The following is an 18,927-nucleotide window of genomic DNA, read 5'->3' as shown; positions in this document are numbered from 1 at the left end:
TCCGCTCGCTTCGGCCTCTCAAAGTGTTAGGAGTACAGGCATGAGCCACTGCGCCCAGCTGATAATAACTTAATTGTACATTTAAAACTAACTACAAGAGTATAATTGCATTGTTTGTAACACAAAGGATTAATGCTTGAAAGGGTGGATACCCAATTTTCCATGATGTGATTATGACGCACTGCATGCCTGCACCAAAATATCTCATGTACCCCATAAACATATATACCTACAATGTACTCACAAAATTTAAAAAAATTAATAAAATAATAAAATAAGGCTGGGTGTGGTGGCTCACTCTTGTAATCCCAGCACTTTGGGAGGCCGAGGCAGGTGGATCACCTGAGGTTGGGAGTTTGAGACCAGCCTTACCAACATGGAGAAACTCTGTCTCTACTAAAAATACAAAATTAGCCAGGTGTGGTGGTGCATGCCTGTAATCCCAGCTACTCAGGAGGCTGAGGCAGGAGAATCGCTTGAACCCAGGAGGCGGAAGGTTGCAGTGAGGGGAGATTGCACCATTGCACTCCAGCCCTGGGCAACAAGAGTGAAACTCTGTCTCAAAATAAATAAATAAATAAATATAATATAATATAATATAATAAAATGAAATAAAAATAAATGTACATCAAGGAGTAGTTTTTAGTATACTCATGGAGTTACAAAACCAACACCATAATCAATTTCAGAACATTTTCATCAACCCCAAAAGAAAGCCCAAACCCATGAGCAGTCACTCCCAATCTCCTGGCAACCCTCTCCTACTCCACCCTGGCCCTAAGCAGCCACTCATGTACTTTTTGTCTCTAAGGACTTACCTATTCTGTACATTTCATATAAATGGAATAATACAACATGTGGTTGTTGTGACTGGCTTCTTTCATTTAGCACAATGTTTTCAAGGTTCATCCATGTTGTAGCACATATCAGTACTTTATTTCTTTTTATTTTCAAATTCATTTTCTTTTTTTTTTTTTTTTTTTTGAGACGGAGTCTTGCTCTGCCGCCCAGGCTGGAGTGCAGTGGCCGGATCTCAGCTCACTGCAAGCTCCACCTCTCCCGGGTTCACACCATTCTCCTGTCTCAGCCTCCCGAGTAGCTGGGACTACAGGCGCCCGCCTCGTCGCCCGGCTAGTTTTTTGTATTTTCTATTAGAGACGGGGTTTCACCATATTAGCCAGGATGGTCTCGATCTCCTGACCTCGTGATCCGCCCGTCTCGGCCTCCCAAAGTGCTGGGATTACAGGCTTGAGCCACCGTGCCCGGCTTCAAATTCATTTTCATTCTAGTGTATGGCTGTATATATCACATTTTATTTTCCATTCATCAGTTGATGGACATTTAGGCCATTTCCATTTTTGTTGTTGTTGTCATTGTTGTTGTTTGGCTATTTATTATGCATAATGCTGCTATGAACATTTGTGAACAAGTTCTTGTGTAGACATAGATTTTCATTTTTCTGGGCTATAAACCTAGAAGTAGGATTGCTGAGTCATACAGTACCTCCATGTTCAACCTTTGGAGGAACAGTCAGACTATTTACCAAAGTGCTGTACCATTTCACACTTCAACAGCTGTGTATGAGAGTTCCAATTTTTCCACACCCTTGTCAACACTTATTATTATCTCTCTTTTTACTATAGCCAGCCTAGTGGGTGTGAAATTATATCTCATTGAGAAATATAACTGTTTTTAGTTAGGTACACATCTTTTACATAAATTTTAGAATTTTGCGGGCCAGGCACGGTGGCTCACACCTGTAATCCCAGCACTTTGGGAGGCCAAAGAGAATGGATCACCTGAGGTCAGGTGTTCAAGACCAGTCTGGCCAACATGGCAAAACCCTGTCTCTACTAAAAAAACAAAAATTATCTGGGCGTAGTGGCACGCGCCTGTAATCCCAGCTACTCAGAAGTTTGAGGCATGAGAATCGCTTGAACCCAGGAGGTGGAAGTTGCAGTGAGTGGGGATCACGCCATTGCATTCCAGCCTGGGCGACAGAGCAAGACTTCGTCTCAAAATCTTTAATAATCTCTCTTGACCATTATTACATAATCAATTTTTCTCTCATTATGATATATACTGACTTGATCTGTTAGCAGTATTAAATCTTATGCATATCTTATTTGTATTTTATTATAACTAGTAGGGCAATTTAAATATTCAAATTCTAGAAGATGAAGAATTGGGTTCCCTTGGTTAGCTCTTCCTTTCAGTGATATTTTTGGTTAATTTATTGTCTTGGTAACTACTATTGAAACTCCCTTCTCTTTCATTATTGCCTCTGACATCATCTCATGTTAGACGTTCTTATTTCTGCTAACGTTCATACTTATAGCAGGACTGTTACTGGCAGTGAATCCATAGGGGTCTGCAGCAACCTCAATTCTTACCTCCTCAGAAGAAAGAATTTGACTGAGGGGCATAAGGCAGAAGGAGAGACCAAGGCAAGTTTTAGAGCAGGAGTGAAAGTTTAATTAAAGGCTTTAGAGCAGGAAGGAAAGTACATTTGGAAGAGGGCCATCAAGTGTGCGATTTGATCTTTTGACTTGGATTTTGTTTTGTTTTGTTTTTTGTTTTTTTTCTTTGAGATGGAGTCTCAGTCTGTCACCCAGGCTGGAGTGCAGTGGTGCGATCTCAGCTCACTGCAACCTATGCCTCCCGGGTTCAAGCGATTCTCCTGCCTCAGCCTCCCAAGCGGCTGGGATTACAGGTGTGTACCACCAAGCCAGGCTAATTTTTGTATTTTTAGTAGAGACAGGGTTTCGCCATGTTGGTCAGGCTGATCTCAAACTCCTGACCTTAAGTGATCCACCCACCTTGGCCTCCCAAAGTGCTGGGATTACAGGTGTGCCACTGCACCCAGCCTGACTTGGGGTTTTATACATTGCATGCTTCAGGGGTCTTGGTGTTCTTTCTCCCTTGATTCTTCCCTTGGGTTGGGTTGTCCACATGTGCAGTGGCCTGCCAGCTCTTGGAAAGGGCTGCATGCACAGTGTGTTTACTGGAGTTGTACGCATGCTCACTTCAGGCGTTCTTCGCTTGCCAGTCTAGCATTCCTAAAGGAAGGACATATACCAGTTAAACTCTGCCGTTTTGCCTCTTAGTGAGCACGCTTGAGTCCACTCGCCCAACTCCTGAGATCTTATCAGGAAGCTGCTGATCACCAGTTTCAGGTTTTTTCTATCTATTGGGAGGCTGCCCGTCCCTGGCGCCAGCTGTTACCAGTTATTATTTTAGAGAAACAGTTAATAACCGCCTGGCCATCACCTGATGCTCGCCTGACATTCCTGGTGGGTGGGTGTGTGGCAGGGAGCCCTCTCCTGCTCTGCTCATGCCTGACTCGCTGCCTACTGTAACAGGGCTACTGGGCTTTCTCAGCATTCTCTGTGGGTTTTCTGTTTACACAGACGAAAGCAAGCACCTATCTTTGCTTTATAAACAGACATATAATTAATAGAAGAGACACAATGAATAGTTCCCTTTTTATTAAAATAAAATTTTAAAACTCAATTCTTCTCCATTACAGTCACCTTTTGTGCCCTTTCTGTGAATTTTTATCTGTTATTATTGTGATTTCATGGCCTGCCACAGAATTTGCTGTGGTCAATTTGCTTCATTTAACCATAATTATCATTCCTCCCCCCATCTTCTTTCTTTCATGCCCAATTGTCAGCTTGAATAATGGGAGCTCTTTTAAGTTGGCTCCTTTGTCCTTTTTAGCACTGTCCTTGACTTTCTTCCTTTTCTTTTTTTTTTTTTGAGACAGAGTCTCACTGTTGTCCAGGAGTGGCACAATCCCAGCTCACTGCAGTCTTGACCTTCCCAGGCTCAGATGATCCTCCTATCTCAGTCTCCCAACTAGCTGGGACTGTAGGCACGCATCACCATGCCCAGCCACTTTCTGCATTTTTTGTAGAGATGGGGTTTCACCATGTTGTCCAGGCTGGTCTTGAACCCCTGTGCTCAAGTGATCCGTCTGTCTCGGCCTCCCAAAGTGCTGGGATTACAGGCATGAGCCACTGTACCCAGCCTGTCCTTCACATTCTTAAAGTCATCCTTGCTCTCTGGCAACAACAGAACATTCAAGTCCTGTCCTGATTCTTTCCTTCTCTGAGACACGGAATCAGTTGTCATCTAAGCCTTGCATTCTAAGGGGTCCTAGTTTCTATAAATGAAGAACAGTATTTGAAACCAAAGGTTAGGTCCTAGGGGTCCACATGACAGTTAGTGACAAAACTACTACCTCCTCTGTTGGCCACTTTTTTGTTTGTTTGTTTGAGACAGAGTCTCGCTGTGTTGCCAGGCTGGAGTGCAGTGGTGCCATCTTGGCTTACTGCAACCTCAACCTCCCAGGCTCAAGCAATCCTCCCACCTCAGCCTCCCAAGTAGCTGGGCCTACAAGTGCACCACCATGCCTGGCTAATTTTTGTACTATTATTTTTTTAAAATAGTGACAGGTTTTCTTCATGTTGCCCAGGCTGGTCTCAAACTCCTGGACTGAAGCCATCTGCCCGTCTCAACCTCCCAAAATACTGGGATTACAAGTGTGATCCACTGTGCCTGGCCGATAGTTGGCGACTTTTAAGATAGACGTTAATGTCAAATTTGCTAACTTAACATGCTATTTGTTGTATCCTACTTGTATTAGAGAGAGTAGGGTAGCAGTCATCATGAAAACTTTCCACATCACTGAGAGACAATGAGGGGACCATAGCCGGGTTTATGCAGGAATGAAGTGAAGGAACATGTGGAAGTTAAAGTCAGTGCGGGGAAGTCTGGAGAGTGTGAATTAGGCCACGCTCCATGTAAGGTGAGGTCAGCTGGGAAACCAGTCCACTGTAGAGATTTTGAAGTCATAGTTTGAGATAAGATGAAGTGCTCAGTGATTTTTCCACCTGTTATTTTCACCTAGCAAAGACCTGTTTGAGCTACAGTCATTCAGGATGTGACCATGTTGGTCCCCCATCCCCAAAAGATATGCTGAAGTCTTCATCCCTGGCACCTCAGGATGTGATCTGATTTGGAAATAGGGTCTTTATAGAGGTAATCAAGTTAAAATGAGGTCATTAGGGTGAGCCTTAATCCAGTAGAATCTGTGTCTTTATTTAAAAAGCAGCTAGCCGGGCATGGTGGTGCATGCCTGTAGTCTCAGCTACTCAAGAGGCTGAGATGGAAGAACTGCTTGAGCCCAGGAGTTCGAGGATGGAGTGAGCTATGATCATGCCACTGACTGCACTCCAGCCTGGGTAACAGAGCAAGATCTCACCTCTAGAAAAAAAAAAAAAAAAAAAAATGGCAGGAGTGGTGTGAAACCCTGGGTGTGGAGCCTGGAGCATCTGCAGGACCCAAGAAAGTGGCCACAGAGAGGGGCCAAGGGGTAGGGGTGCTGGTGCTGACACTGCAGAGCCTTCTAGGCCTTCTTAGGGATTTGGCGTTTTATCTGTATCTGAAGAACCAGGGGTGCACTGATGGCAAGCCAAGATGCATTGTGTTTGCTAGGGGCTGCCAAGTTGCTAAGAGAGGAAATGACTCTGCAGATGGTTCTGCAGGGCCTGGCACAGGGCAAGTTTCCTGCATGAGGGAGGTGCTTTTATTTAATTGTTAAATTTGTTTCCTGTTTATGCCCTTCTTTCTCAAACGGGGATGTTCATGGCCTTCTGCCTGGGTGATGACAGCAGTCTCCTAATTGGCCTCATACCCACAGGCTCTGCCTCCTCCAGCCCATCCTATAAGTCAGCTCGTCAGACCTCTCCCCTGCTCAGGTACTGGCTGGCTGCAGAGCCTAGAGCTTGCACAGAAGGTCTTCCCTGTGCGGCTGACTGCACCTCCAGGCTCTGTCTGTGTCTTGTCCTCACCCTCACCCCTGTTCCTGCTCTCTGTCGGGCAGACCCCACTGGTGGAACTCTTGAACATTTGCAGAACCAATGACTGAATGCACCAGGGCCCTGCCAGCCACCCCACCCTGCGCGCGTCTGGAGCTCTTCACCACTCTGCACTTTGGTTCTGCGATTCGCCCACCTCCTCTTTCTCTGCCTGTTAAATGGAACATTCATTTGCTAGATTCCAGTTCCAAAAGCTTTTAACAAAACTTAAGGAATCCTAGAAGGGTACAGTAAGAGGAATGAAAGAAGGAAAGAAGTTAAAGTGTGTTTGGTGGCCAGGCACAGTGGCTCACGCCTATAATCCCAGCACTTTGGGAGGCCAAGGTGGGAGGATCATTTGAAGTCAGGAATTCAAGACCAGCCTGGTCAACATGGCAAAACCCCATGTCTACTAAAAATATGAAAATTAGCCAGGCGTAGTGGCGGGCAACTGTAATCCCAGCTACTCGGAAAGCTGAGGCACGAGAATTGCTTGAACCCCAGAGGCGGAGGTTGCAGTGAGCTGAGATCGCGCTACTGCGCTCCAGCCTGGGTGACAGAGTGAGACTCCATCTCCAAAAATAAATAAATAAATAAATAAGTGTGCTTGGTTCAGGGGAAAGACTAAAGCTACTGAATAACCTTTGATGTTAAATAAAATTATAACTTTAAATAGATATAAGGGAAATCACTAATTAGACTAGAACTAAAGATCCACGTTTTAAACTACTGGAAGGGCTGAAATAAAAAGATAGAGAGCAACCCTTTCAGTGAAAATCAGGGGAAAAATGATACTCAGAAAAAATAAAGTAACATAGACATAAAAGTTTATCTCTTTTTAAAATAGAGTATTCATGTTCCATGAAACTGCTGGTGATAATTTTTAAACAGTGTATTCATGGAGAAAGTTCTGATGAGACGTTATTTCAGGGGTTATTCTTGGTGGTAGAAGCTTTTCAGGACTTTTCAACTTTTTACTTTGTACTTTTACAAAGACCTGTATAGTACTGGGTTTACAATAAAAACAAAACAAACACACACAAAAGCCCATTCATCTGCAAACACTTCATTGTTCAAGTCTTTCCTGACCCTCCCACTGAACTCCCAGGCCCATGGTGACTTTCTCATGACATTGAATAATTATAGTTATAACTACTGTAACTAATGGGCCAGGCACTAAGCTCTCTAAGCTTCATCTTCCTTATCTGTAAAGTGGGGATAGTCAGAGTTCCCTTGTGACAGGGTCGTTGAGATGACTCAGCCAAATATTTGTATATGAAATTCTTAGCATCGTGTCTGGCACAGTAAGAACTCAATAACAATGTGCTGCTGTTACCATTATTATTATAATTTATTTTATTTTATTTTTTGAGTGACAGAGTGTCATTCTGTCCCCCAGGCTGGAGTGCAGTGGCATGATCTTGGCTGACTGCAACCTCCACCTGCCGAGTTCAAAGGATTCTCCTGCCTTAGCCTCCTGAGTAGCTGGGACTATGCCTGGCTAAAATTTTTTTTTTTTTTTTTTTTTTTTTTTGAGACTCACTCTGTCTCCCCAAGCTAGAGTGCAGTGGCGCAATCTCGGCTCACTGCAACATACGCCTCCCAAGTTCAAGCGATTCTCCTGCCTCAGCCTTCTGAGTAGCCGGGATTGCAAGTGCCGGCCATCATGCCCGACTCATTTTTGTATTTTCAGTAGAGACGGGGTTTCACTATGCTGGCCAGGCTGGTCTTGAACTCCTGACCTCGGGTGATCCACCCACCTCAGTCTCCTAAAGTGCTGGGATTACAGGTGTGAGTCACTGTGCCTGGCCTAATCTTTGTATTTTTAGAAGAGAAGGGGGGGTCTCACCATGTTGGCCAGGCTGGCCTAGAACTCCTGACCTCAGGTGATCTGCCCACCTTGGCCTCCAAAAGTGCTGGAATTACAGGTGTAAGCCACTGCACCCAGCCTCTAACTTACTTTAATTCCAAACATCCTTCCAAAGTAAGCATTATGAACTTTGTAAATGATGAAAATATGGCTCAGAGAGGTTAAGTAATTTGCCTAAAGTCACACAGCTAGTAAAGGATTTCCTAGGACATTACATGAAAGTTAATCAGCTACGAATGAAAGTTGTGGGGAATCTGTGCACAGTGAATGAGAGGCACTATCTGGGAAAGGCACTGTAGATGGTGCTAAGGAAATTGGGGAGTAAATAAATCCAATCAAAGGTAGCCCAGGGGAAGCATGCATGGATAAAGACTAGACCTAAGGAAGCAAAAATCAAATCCATGATACTAGGTTCCAACTGAAGAAAGAATGTAGCTGCAGAAGAGGGTGGCCTTTATGGAATCTAGGAGAGGGGAGCTCAAGGGACAAGAATCATGAACTGTTTAGTCATTGTTCCCTGCAGGGGAACATGCAGACGGGTATGTTCTGGCCGTGAGTATTCTGTTGTAACCTATTTTTATTTTATTTTCTTAATTTTCTTTAATAGAGGCAGGGTCTGGCTATGTTACCCAGGCTGATCTCCTGGGCTCAAGCGATTCTCCCACCTCAGCCTCCCTAAGAGATTACAGGTGTGAGCCACCATGCCCGGCCATAACCTGCTTTTAATCAGCAGCTGCAAAATGGCTATGACATCAAGTGTGTAATAACATTGAACTCACAGTCATGCTTTACATATCAAAAGATGGGTGGAGAGAGACTTCTTACGTCAGTTTGATGGAAGAATATGTGTGCCGTCTATTTCATGTACACTAGAATCAATCCCTGGATTAAGCCAGACCAGTGGCATGGGCACACAGCATGGGATTGCACTGATCTGACTGATTCTGCCGGAACATGGTGCCACCAGCTGTAACAGGAACACTGGAAGAAATGAATAAATCCTATGAAAACTTGTATTTATCGTAGAGGTGTGGCTGAGATGTTGTTCACTTTATCACACCCCTTCTAGTCAAGGGAGACCAGCGGGACTTTTCCTTAGTTCAGCTAAAGACGGAATTCTTTGTCCCACAGCCATGAAAATTCAGGCTCACAGATAATTTGAATGGTGAGTGAGACAGGGTTTCATTGGATGAAAAGAAAAGGGGGAAACAGGGACTCTCACTAGGACAGAGTCCCTGCTAGAGCGTCTCCCACCCAACATTCAACCCCCAGGTTCCACACACGAAGAAGAGGGGCCAGGCTGCTCCCTGCTGCAAAGGGCACAAACTTCCTGAGGCTCCACCTCAGTGGGCAGGCTGGTTGGAGTTTCTCCCGGGAGTCCCTTCCACCTGGCTGTCTCACTACTCCTGAGACTTTGGTCTCTTTACCTTCTGGACACTGGAAGCCATGTAATGGTCGTGTTTCCCTCTTTGAATTGGCTTCTAGAGAGCTCATTTCCAAATCTGTGACCCCCACCCACAACACAGCATGATGTTTATAGTAATCTCACTGGTTTTATCTGATTTTTCTAACTCTTCACTTGCCTTTGTATTTTTTTTCTTTCTTCTTTTCTTTTTTGGAGATTTTGGTGTCTCACTCATAGCTCACTGCAGTTTCAAATTCCTGGGCTCAAGTGATCTTCCAGCCTCAGCCTTCCGAGGAAGTAGCTGGGACTACAGGCATGTGCTCCAACAGCCTGGCTAATTCATTTTATTGTTTTTTAGAAATGAGATCTGGCTATGTTGACCAGGCTGGGCAGTCTCAAACTCCCGGCCTCAAGCAATCCTCCTGCCTTAGCCTCCAGAGTAGGTGGAGTTACAGGCAGGCACCACCAGGCTCAACCCTAGATGTAATTTTTCATTCTTTGTATTGTGTTTAAGCTATTTTAGATTTTGTTTAAAACAAGGCTGGTATAGATACATACAATGTTTTATTTCTGGACTGGGTTTTACTATGACCTAGATGAAATACTCCTAAAATACCTACGTCTCTTAACTTTGATTTATTGGTCACCCAGCAACAGATTTTGATTGGCAGTCAACTTTTCTTTTCAGGTATCTTGCTACTCGTTTATTTATTTTGTCATTTCACTGGTTCCATTCACTAGTTTCCATATTTCATTGCATCCTTTTTTGCTCTTGCATTTTGTTTTTTATTTTTATGTCATTCTTTTAATTTTATATCATATTTATGTAATGTGGTTTTTTCTTAACTTTTTCAACTGTTTTGAAGTAAATTTCATTAAAAATTTCTTTTTTTTAGCCAGGCGCAGTGGCTCACTCCTGTAATCCCAGCATTTTGGGAGGGTGAGGCGGGCGGATCACCTGAGGTTGGGAGTTTGAGACCAGCCTGACCAACATGGAGAAACCCCGTCTCTACTAAAAATACAAAAATTAGCTGGGCGTGGTGGTGCACGCCTGTAATCCTAGCTACTAGGGAGGCTGAGGCAGCACAATCGCTTGAACCTGGGAGGTGGAGGTTGCAGTGAGCCGAGATCACACCATTGTAGCCTGGGCAGTAAGAGCAAAACTCTGTCTCAAAAAAAAAAAAAAAAAAAAAAACTATTTATTTTCTGAGACAAGTTCTGGCTCTATCACTCAGGCTGGAGTGTAGTGGTACAATCACGGCTCACTGCAGCCTGGACCTCCTGGGTTCAAACGATCCTCCCACCTCAGCCTCCCAAGTAGCTGGACTAGAGGCGTACACCAATATGCCTGGCTAATTTTTGTATTTTTAGTACAGACAGAGTTTTGCCATGTTGCCCAGGTTGGTCTCAAACTCCTGAGTTCAAGTGATCTGCCTTCCTTGGCCTCCCAAAGTGCTGGGATTATAGGCATGAGCCACCACGCCCGGCCTAAAATTTCTTTTACTGTGGTAAAAAGAAATATATATATAATTCAGCTATAAACAAGGAATTACATTCTGATACGTGCTACAACATGGATGAATATTGAAAAAAGTTATGCAAAATGAAATAAGCCAGACACAAAAGGACAAATATTGTGTGGTTTCACTTACAGCAGACATTTAAAATGCGGAAATCTGGTTTGTCAGCACAGCAGGGAAAAAAATAAATACAAATAAAATAGGAAAATCATAGAAGTGAAAAGTCAATTTGGCCAGGTGTACTGGCTCATCCTTGTGTGTATATATATGTGTGTGTGTGTATGTATGTATGTTATATGTATGAAAATGTATCTAACATAAAATTTGGCATTTTAACCATTTTATATATTTATTTTTATTTTTTTTTTATTTGTATACTTTTTGAGATGGAGTCTCACTGTTGTTGCCCAGGTTGGAGCGTAGTGGTGCTATTTTGGCTCACTGCAGCCTCTGCCTCCTGGGTTCAAGCGATTCTCCTGCCTCAGCCTCCCCCGTGGCTGGGATTACAGGTGTCCACCACCATGCCCGGCTAATTTTTGTACTTTTAGTAGAGACAGGGTTTCGCCATGTTAGCCAGGCTGGTCTCGTACTCCTGACCTCAGGTGATCCACCCACTTCAGCCTCCCAAAGTGCTGGAATTACAATCATGAGCCACCGTACCTGGCCCATTTTATGTTACTTTATTTTCTCAAGACGGAGTCTCGTTCTGTTGCCCAGGCTGGAGTGCAGTGGCACCATCTCAGCTCAGTGCAAGCTCTGCCTCCCAGGTTCAAGCAATTCTCCTACCTCAGCCTCCTGAGCAGCTGGGATTACAGGTGTCTGTCACCATACCTGGCTAATTTTTGTATTTTTAGAGAGATGGGGTTTCACCATGTTGGCCAGTCTGGTCTTGAACTCCTGACCGCAGGTGATTCACCCGCCTTAGCCTCCCAAAGTGCTGGGATTACAGGCATGAGCCACTGTGCCCGGCCTAACCATTTTAAATGTATAATTCATTGGCATTAATTACATTTGACATTGTTGTGGAGTTGTCAACCACTATCTATTTCCAAACTTTTTCATTACTTCAAACAGAAACTCATTACCCATTAAGCAGTAACTCCCCATTCACCTTTCCCTCCAGCCCCTGGTAACCTCTAATTGAAATTTTTTTTTTTTTTTTTTTTTTTTTTTTTTAGAGATGGTGGGGATGGATGTCTCACCATGCTGCCCAGGTTGGTCTCGAACTCCTGGCCTCAAGCAGTTGTCCTGCCTCAGAGTGCTGGGATTACAGGCATGAGCCACGGCACCTTATTGACTTTTCACCTCTATGATTTTCCTATTTTACTTTTATTTACTTTTTTCCCTGCTGTGCTGGCAGATCAGATTTCTCCATTTAAAATATCTAATGTAAGTGAAATCACACAATATTTGTCCTATTGTGTCTGGCTTATTTCATTTTGCATACTTTTTTCCAATATTCATCTATGTTGTAGCACGTACCAAAATGTAATTTCTGCTGGGTGCAGTGGCTCATACGTCTAATCCCAGCACTGTGGGAGGCCAAGGCAGGCAGATCACCTGAGGTCAGGAGTTCGAGACCAGCCTGGCCAACATGGTGAAACCCCCGTCTCTACTAAAAAAATACAAAAATTAGCTGCGTGTGGTGGTGCGTGCCTGTAATCCCAGCTACTCAGGAGGCTGAGACAGGAGAATTGCTTGAACCTGGGAGGCAGAGGCTGCAGTGAGCCGAGATTGCGCCATTGTACTCCAGCCTGGATGACAGAGCAAGACTCTGTATCCAAATAAATAAATAAAATGTAAATTCTTTTTTATGGCTGAATAATAGTACTTTGTAATATTTTCAGTATTGTATACTTTTTAAAATTAATTTTAACTGCTTACTTTTTCTTTCTTTTTTTTTTTTTTTTGGTAGAGATGGGGACCTCACTATGTTGCCTAGGCAGGACTCAAACTCCTGGGCTCAAGCGATCCTCCCTTTCAGCCTCCCAAAATGCTGAGATTACAGGCGTGAGTCACCTCGTTCTGCCACCATTTTATTTTTTAAGTGATTTCTTATTGTCTTAATTTCTTGGGTGACTTAACAATGATGTTGATAGTATCACCCTAGCATAATGATAGCATCATCCTTAGCAAGGGAGTTGGGCGCTGTTACCGGTAGATGGCGCTGTCGATCTTTTAAAGAGCGAGATCTGCTCTCCCACTTGGAACCCGCTGAGTCAAAACACAGCCTGAATAGTTTAGGAGCTCCAAAGCCCCGCATATCTCTCCACTTTCCAAATTTTCTCTCATTAAGACCAACACAAATTTTACCTTTATTATTAGTTACGTGACCTGCTAAGACAATTTATAACACTTTTTATTATTGAAATTTTCAAACTTACACAAAAATAAAGAAAATGTCTCTGTTTACGTACCATGCAACTTCAACAATTATTAGCATTTACAAACCTTGGAACAATGTTATTTTCTCACATTATGTTCTATCTCATCCCTCTTAAAGTGTTATGGGATGGGATTCGAGACCAGCCTGACCAACACGGTGAAATCCCATCTCTACTAAAATACAAAATTAGCCAGGCATGGTGGCGTGCCCCTGTAATCCTAGCTACTCAGGAGGCCGAGGCAGGAGAATAGCTTGAACCCGGGAGGCGGAGGTTGCAGTGAGCCAAGATTGTGCCATTGCACTCCAGCCTGGGCGACAGAGTGAGACTCTGTCTCAAAAAAAGAAAAAATAGTTTTGGAATGGGAAATCCATGCTCTAGGCTTAGTAAAATCACTCTACATTAGGAAAGTCTTGGAAACAGACTGTATTTCAGCAGGGAGAGGAGGGTAATTGATGATTTCATTCAAGAAAATAGCCTTAACTCACCGCCCTGACCAATAACCAGGTAATGTGGAATCTGCCCATAAGATTCCTCGTGGAGGCCGGGCGCGGTGGCTCAAGCCTGTAATCCCAGCATTTTGGGAGGCCGAGACAGGCGGATCACGAGGTCAGGAGATCGAGACCATCCCGGCTAACACGGTGAAACCCCGTCTCTACTAAAAAATACAAAAACTAGCCGGGCGAGGTGGCGGGCGCCTGTAGTCCCAGCTACTCGGGAGGCTGAGGCAGGCTGAGGCAGGAGAATGGCGTAAAGCCGGGAGGCGGAGCTTGCAGTGAGCTGAGATCCGGCTACTGCACTCCAGCCTGGGTGACAGAGCGAGACTCCGTCTAAAAAAAAAAAAAAAAAAAGATTCCTCGTGGATAGCAAAAATAGACCACAACTGGGCTTTTGAATACCTCTTACATCTGCCTGCCTTTGTCATGTCTATTTCCAATCTGATATCACCCCCTTCCTATCAGGATCTTAGGATCTCAGGGTGCAGCTGATCTCAGCTCCCTTCCTTATAGTGAGACCAAGATAAGTTGACTGGGCCTGGAAATATTCTCAAGAGAGGTTTTCGAATGGAGTCTACTGAATTTCCACTGAGTCATGTCTGAAGATAAATCACAGGGCATCAATTCAGCAGTCCAGGCTGGTGTCTATCTTACTTCCTGAATGTGGGTCTTGGGTATCCCTCAGAGCAGCTGTCTGATATCAAGAAGGGAAATGTGTGCTAGAGATGGTTTACTGTTATAAGTCAAACAAATACATTATTGAATAAACCATGTTCAGCTTTTGTCCTGATAAATATACCTTCATCCTGATCTTGAAGGCTAGTGTAGCAGATACTGTTGTGTGCCACCCAAATCCTACCTTCACTATTGTCACTCATTCCCCAGCTGCCCGGAGTGTTGGTTGTGACAGTGCCCTCTCTGCTGAAAAGAGCTGCCTTGCCCAAGGTTACGCCTCCCCTCCCTGGGGCAGCCACACCCAGTGACTGGCAGATAAGAACATACAAAGTCCTGGTTATCTTGCCTCTAGTTTGGCCAACTTTAAAGGACTAGCCCAATGCCAGAGGCCTCCGCAACCCATGAGATCAGCTCAGTCCTCTTTACGTCTTCATTACAGTTCAACTTCTCTCTTTCCCTGTCCCGTTTCTCTCAGCCTTTAAAGATGTTTATCCCGAGATTGTTCCCCAATAAACCTTCTGCAAACAAATCTATCTTAGAATCTGTTTTCCGGGAATCCAAGCGAAGACAGCCAGGCTGGAATTTAGAATTCTGAGACTCCCCTAGGTTCCATGGCAGAATATGGCTGAGTGAGGAAAGCTAGCTCTGGGTCCTCTACCTGCATCTGCCCTACTTTCTTTCCTGAAAATTCAAGTCCCCTGAAACCTCCAGACCCATATCCTTCTCTGAAAACAGCCACTCTTTGGGGCCTCAGAGCACGCACAACAGCAGCAGGGCATACCCACGGGAGGATGGGCCCCAGGAGGAGGCCCATGCAAGCTTGGAAGCAGGCGTGGGGGCCATTTGTGCCAGGAATTCACGGGTTCCCAGTACCTAGACTGTAGTACTTGTAGAAGAGATGCAAGCTTCATGGGTAGGCCTATCCCTTTGGCTTCTCAGACTTTTTGTCCTATAAGATGGGGGAATGATAGAGCAGGTCCCTCTAAATCATGGAGCCCAGGCAGGGTCCTCATGTGCTTGGATCCAAGGGTGGGAAAACTTTTTCTACCTAATTTAAGCTAGTGGCATTTGTGTCTCTGTTGCAAGCAGCCAAAAATTTATATTTTGACACATCTAGTTGACTTCCTGCACTTCTATGCCCATCTTCCTAAAAGAGAATAGTGTATCTCTCTAAAAGGGAATTCATTCTTTACTCTAGGTCCTAGAATATACTGCTGTTTCCTATATTTTAATGATGTTTTCTACAATCAAAATCTGATTTCATTAGGAAATCCATTCATGCAAGAGATGTCTCTAATTAAAAACTATCCAAATAACTTCTCCAATAACCAACCACAATGGCCTTTCAGCTCTCCTCCCTGCTGAGGGCTTATGTCCCCAGATATCCTTTGACATCCATCAGCCCTGCTCTCTGTAGTGACAGTCTGCAGGAACATTTCCATTTATTGCCTCTGCAGTGATTCTCAGCCCTTTGCAAACAGAATTCCATCCAGTTCCTTCACAGGGCAGTCCTTTGAAAACTATGAGCCTCTATTGTTAGTCATGATATGCGGAGATTGTTGAGGGTCTCAAGTATCAAATCCACCTACCGCAATGCATTAAGAAAATACGCATCAATTACTTGTTCTGATAATGTACTATAGTGTGTAAGAGCTTACCATTGGGGAGCTGCATGAAGAGTGCACAGGACATCTCTATACTAATTTTGCAACTTTCCATGCATCTTTAATTATTTGAAAACAAAAAGAGAAGAAGAAAAAAAAAAGAGGAGAAAAAAAAAAGAGCAGGTCATTAAAAAATATGTCCTTATGGATGGGCTCGGTGGCTCACATCTTTAATCCCAGCGTTTTGGGAGGCCGAGTCGGGCAGATCACCTGAGGGCAGGAGTTCAAGACCAACCTGACCATCATGACGAAACTCCGTCTCTACTAAAAGTACAAAAATTAGCCAGGCGTGGTGGCAGACGCCTGTAATCCCAGCTACTTCGGAGGCTGAGGCAGGAGAATCGCTTGAACCTGGGAGGCGGAGGTTGCAGTGAGCCAAGATCTTCCCACTTCACTCCAGCCTGGGCAACAAGAGAGAAACTCTGTCTCAAAAACAAACAAACAAAAAAAAACACAACAAAACAAAACAACAACAACAAAAAACTCCTTATTAAAAAATTAAGGCCATTCCAGATAAAGGAACTCTCTTTATTCATACAGTTTTGGCTCCAAACTTTACTGTGGCTTTCTACCTTAGTGAACTGGATTAGTGAGCATGTGTGATTGCAGTGACTCTGCCTAGACAAGAGGCAGGGCAGCCTGCCCTGTCCCATGAGTCCTTCCCCTTGGGCTTCCATAAAAGGGGTGAGGTGTCTTTCCCCAGCAGCAGGAGGCGTTGAGTAATTCTCATGACACCAGCCTTAAAAAACGACTTGGCCTGCAGTCTGCCACACACATCTCCCTCGGGGCCCCAGCAAGGCCACTGCAGCTGGTAGGTGCTTAATGAAGATTTTAGGATTTTGCATCTTGGTTATCTCATTGTTGAGGACTTGACCTGCATCTGGCATAGTCTAGGAGATGGAATTGAGGAAGGCCTATGCACAGAGTACTGGGAATTAGAGAGCTGAGTCACCGGAGAGTCTTGAACCTCAGAGCAGCTGCCTTTCTCTTGGACTCAGGCGAAGATTGAGAGAGACTGATGACATATTGCATCTCACAGGTTCCCAGGAGCACAAGGTTATTTGCAACCACAGCAGCTCCATTGGCTAAGGAGGCCTTGGGTTTCTGCAGGGATAGGAAGAATCAGAGCAGAGAAGAGCAGATGGAATGGTGATCGACGTAGGGCCCTGAAGTTTACTTGGTTGTCTTCTAGAATTGTGAGGTGCTGTGTTTACAAAAAAAGCATAGCTTGCACTGTGCTCAGTCTCAGGATCCCAGGGAAAAAGGCTAAATAAAGACAATCTGCAATGCATTGGAAGGAAAAACCGAGAGGCTTATACATTTATGAGAGGTATCCCCACTATATATTTGTAAATTTTCCACAATGTAGGAGTGTCCAGATGCCATTAAAAAAATAGACTAAGTGTATTTATTCATTTATCTATTTTTATTGACATTGTAATTGTATATATTCAGATGCCTTTTTTTTTTTTTTTTTTTGAGATGGAGTTTTGCTCTTCTTGCCCAGGCTGGTGTGCAATGGCATGATCTAAGCTCACTGCAACCTGCATCTCCTGAGTTCAAGCAATTCTGCTGCCTCAGCCTCTGGAGTAGCTGGGGCTGGGATTACAGGCATGCACTGCCATGCCCAGCTAATTTTTCTGTGCTATGTAGAGACGGGGTTTTGCCATGTTGGCCAGGCTGGACTTGAACCCCTGACCTCAAGTGATCCTCCTGCCTCAGCCTCCTAAAGTGCTGGGATTACAGGACTGAGCCATCTCGCCCAGACTTTTTTTTTTTTTAATGGAACCCTTCACAAATGTGTGTGTCATCCTTGAGCAGGGGCCATGCTAATATTCTCTGTGTCAGATGCCACTTTTTTTTTTTTAGACAGAGTCTCACTCTGTTGCTCAGGCACCTGCCACCATCCCCAGCTAATTTTTTTTTTTTTTTGTATTTTTAGTGGAGATGGGGTTTCACCATGTTGGTCAGGATGGTTTGAAACTCCTGACCTCAGGTGATCTACCCGCCTCTGCCTCGCAAAATGCTGGGATTACAGGCATAAGCCACCGTGCCTGGCCTCAGATGCCACTTTTAAAGAGAAAAGGCAGTCTGCATGGATGGTGGAGTTCTTTGTTTGTTTGTTTGTTTTTTGTTGTTGTTGTTTGTTTGCTTTTTGAGACAGAGTCCCACTCTGTCACCCAGGCTGGAGTGCAGTGGCATAATCTCTGCTCACTGCAACCTCCATCTCCCGGGTTCAAACAATTCTCCTGTCTCAGCCTCCCAAGTAGCTGGGACTACAGGTGCCTGCCACCACGCCTGGCTAATTTTTGTATTTTTAGTAGAGGTGGGATTTCACCATATTGACCAGGCTGGTCTCAAACTCCTGACCTTAGGTGATCTGCCTGCCTCGGCCTCCCAAAATGCTGGGATTACAGGTGTGAGCCACCACGCCTGGCCTCTTTGTTTTTTAAACTCAGTACACATCTTAGTATTCTAATATATTATCTCCTAAATGAGTTTTTATTTAACTATTTAAAATTTTTATCAAATATATGCAGATAAGTAATTTAAAAAGTCAAATAGTTCTAGAAGACATAACAAAAACTATAGTCCAGTACCAACCCCTAATTCTCTGTTCCTAGAAGTAAAAGCATTTCGATGCTCAATTAGTTTTCTTCTTCCTGTTTCTTAATAGGAAGTTATATCCGTCAGGGTTCAGTGCAGGAACTAGAGATTGTGCTAGGTAAATTAACAGGAAGACATTTTACAAAGGGTATGAAGAGCTTTTGAAATCTTTAGAAAGGCTGAGGGCGCAGGTTCTAAGCTGGGCTTTATGGAATGATATCCAGAACTATACAGATCTACTAGGTTTTCTTTTGATCATTTGTCTATGAATTTATCACAAATCTGTCAGCAAATTCTACAGAAGTCTATTTTTTTCTCTGCAGTCTAATGTATTACAATTAATCAATTCCCTCTTTTTCTTGGTAATATCTTTCTGTAACCAGGTAAAGGAATTTTCTCAATTCGCGAGGTTTTGGCCCCCCCCCCCCCTTTTTTTTTTTT

The 18,927-nt window shown here is 44.0% G+C and overlaps 1 non-coding gene across 1 annotated transcript; it reads right to left on the bottom strand.

Annotated features, from left to right (window-relative positions):
- Window positions 1-17,655: 17,655 nt before the first annotated feature.
- LOC111533527 lies at window positions 17,656-17,759 on the bottom strand. The gene has a single exon (XR_002728896.1). It is a non-coding gene; the product is annotated as a U6 spliceosomal RNA (small nuclear RNA).
- Between the last annotated feature and the right edge of the window lie 1,168 nt (window positions 17,760-18,927).

The sequence above is a fragment of the Piliocolobus tephrosceles genome, chromosome 5, assembly GCF_002776525.5.
Source record: "Piliocolobus tephrosceles isolate RC106 chromosome 5, ASM277652v3, whole genome shotgun sequence".
NCBI lineage: Eukaryota > Metazoa > Chordata > Mammalia > Primates > Cercopithecidae > Piliocolobus > Piliocolobus tephrosceles.
This window is presented reverse-complemented; position numbering and strand designations above follow the sequence as displayed.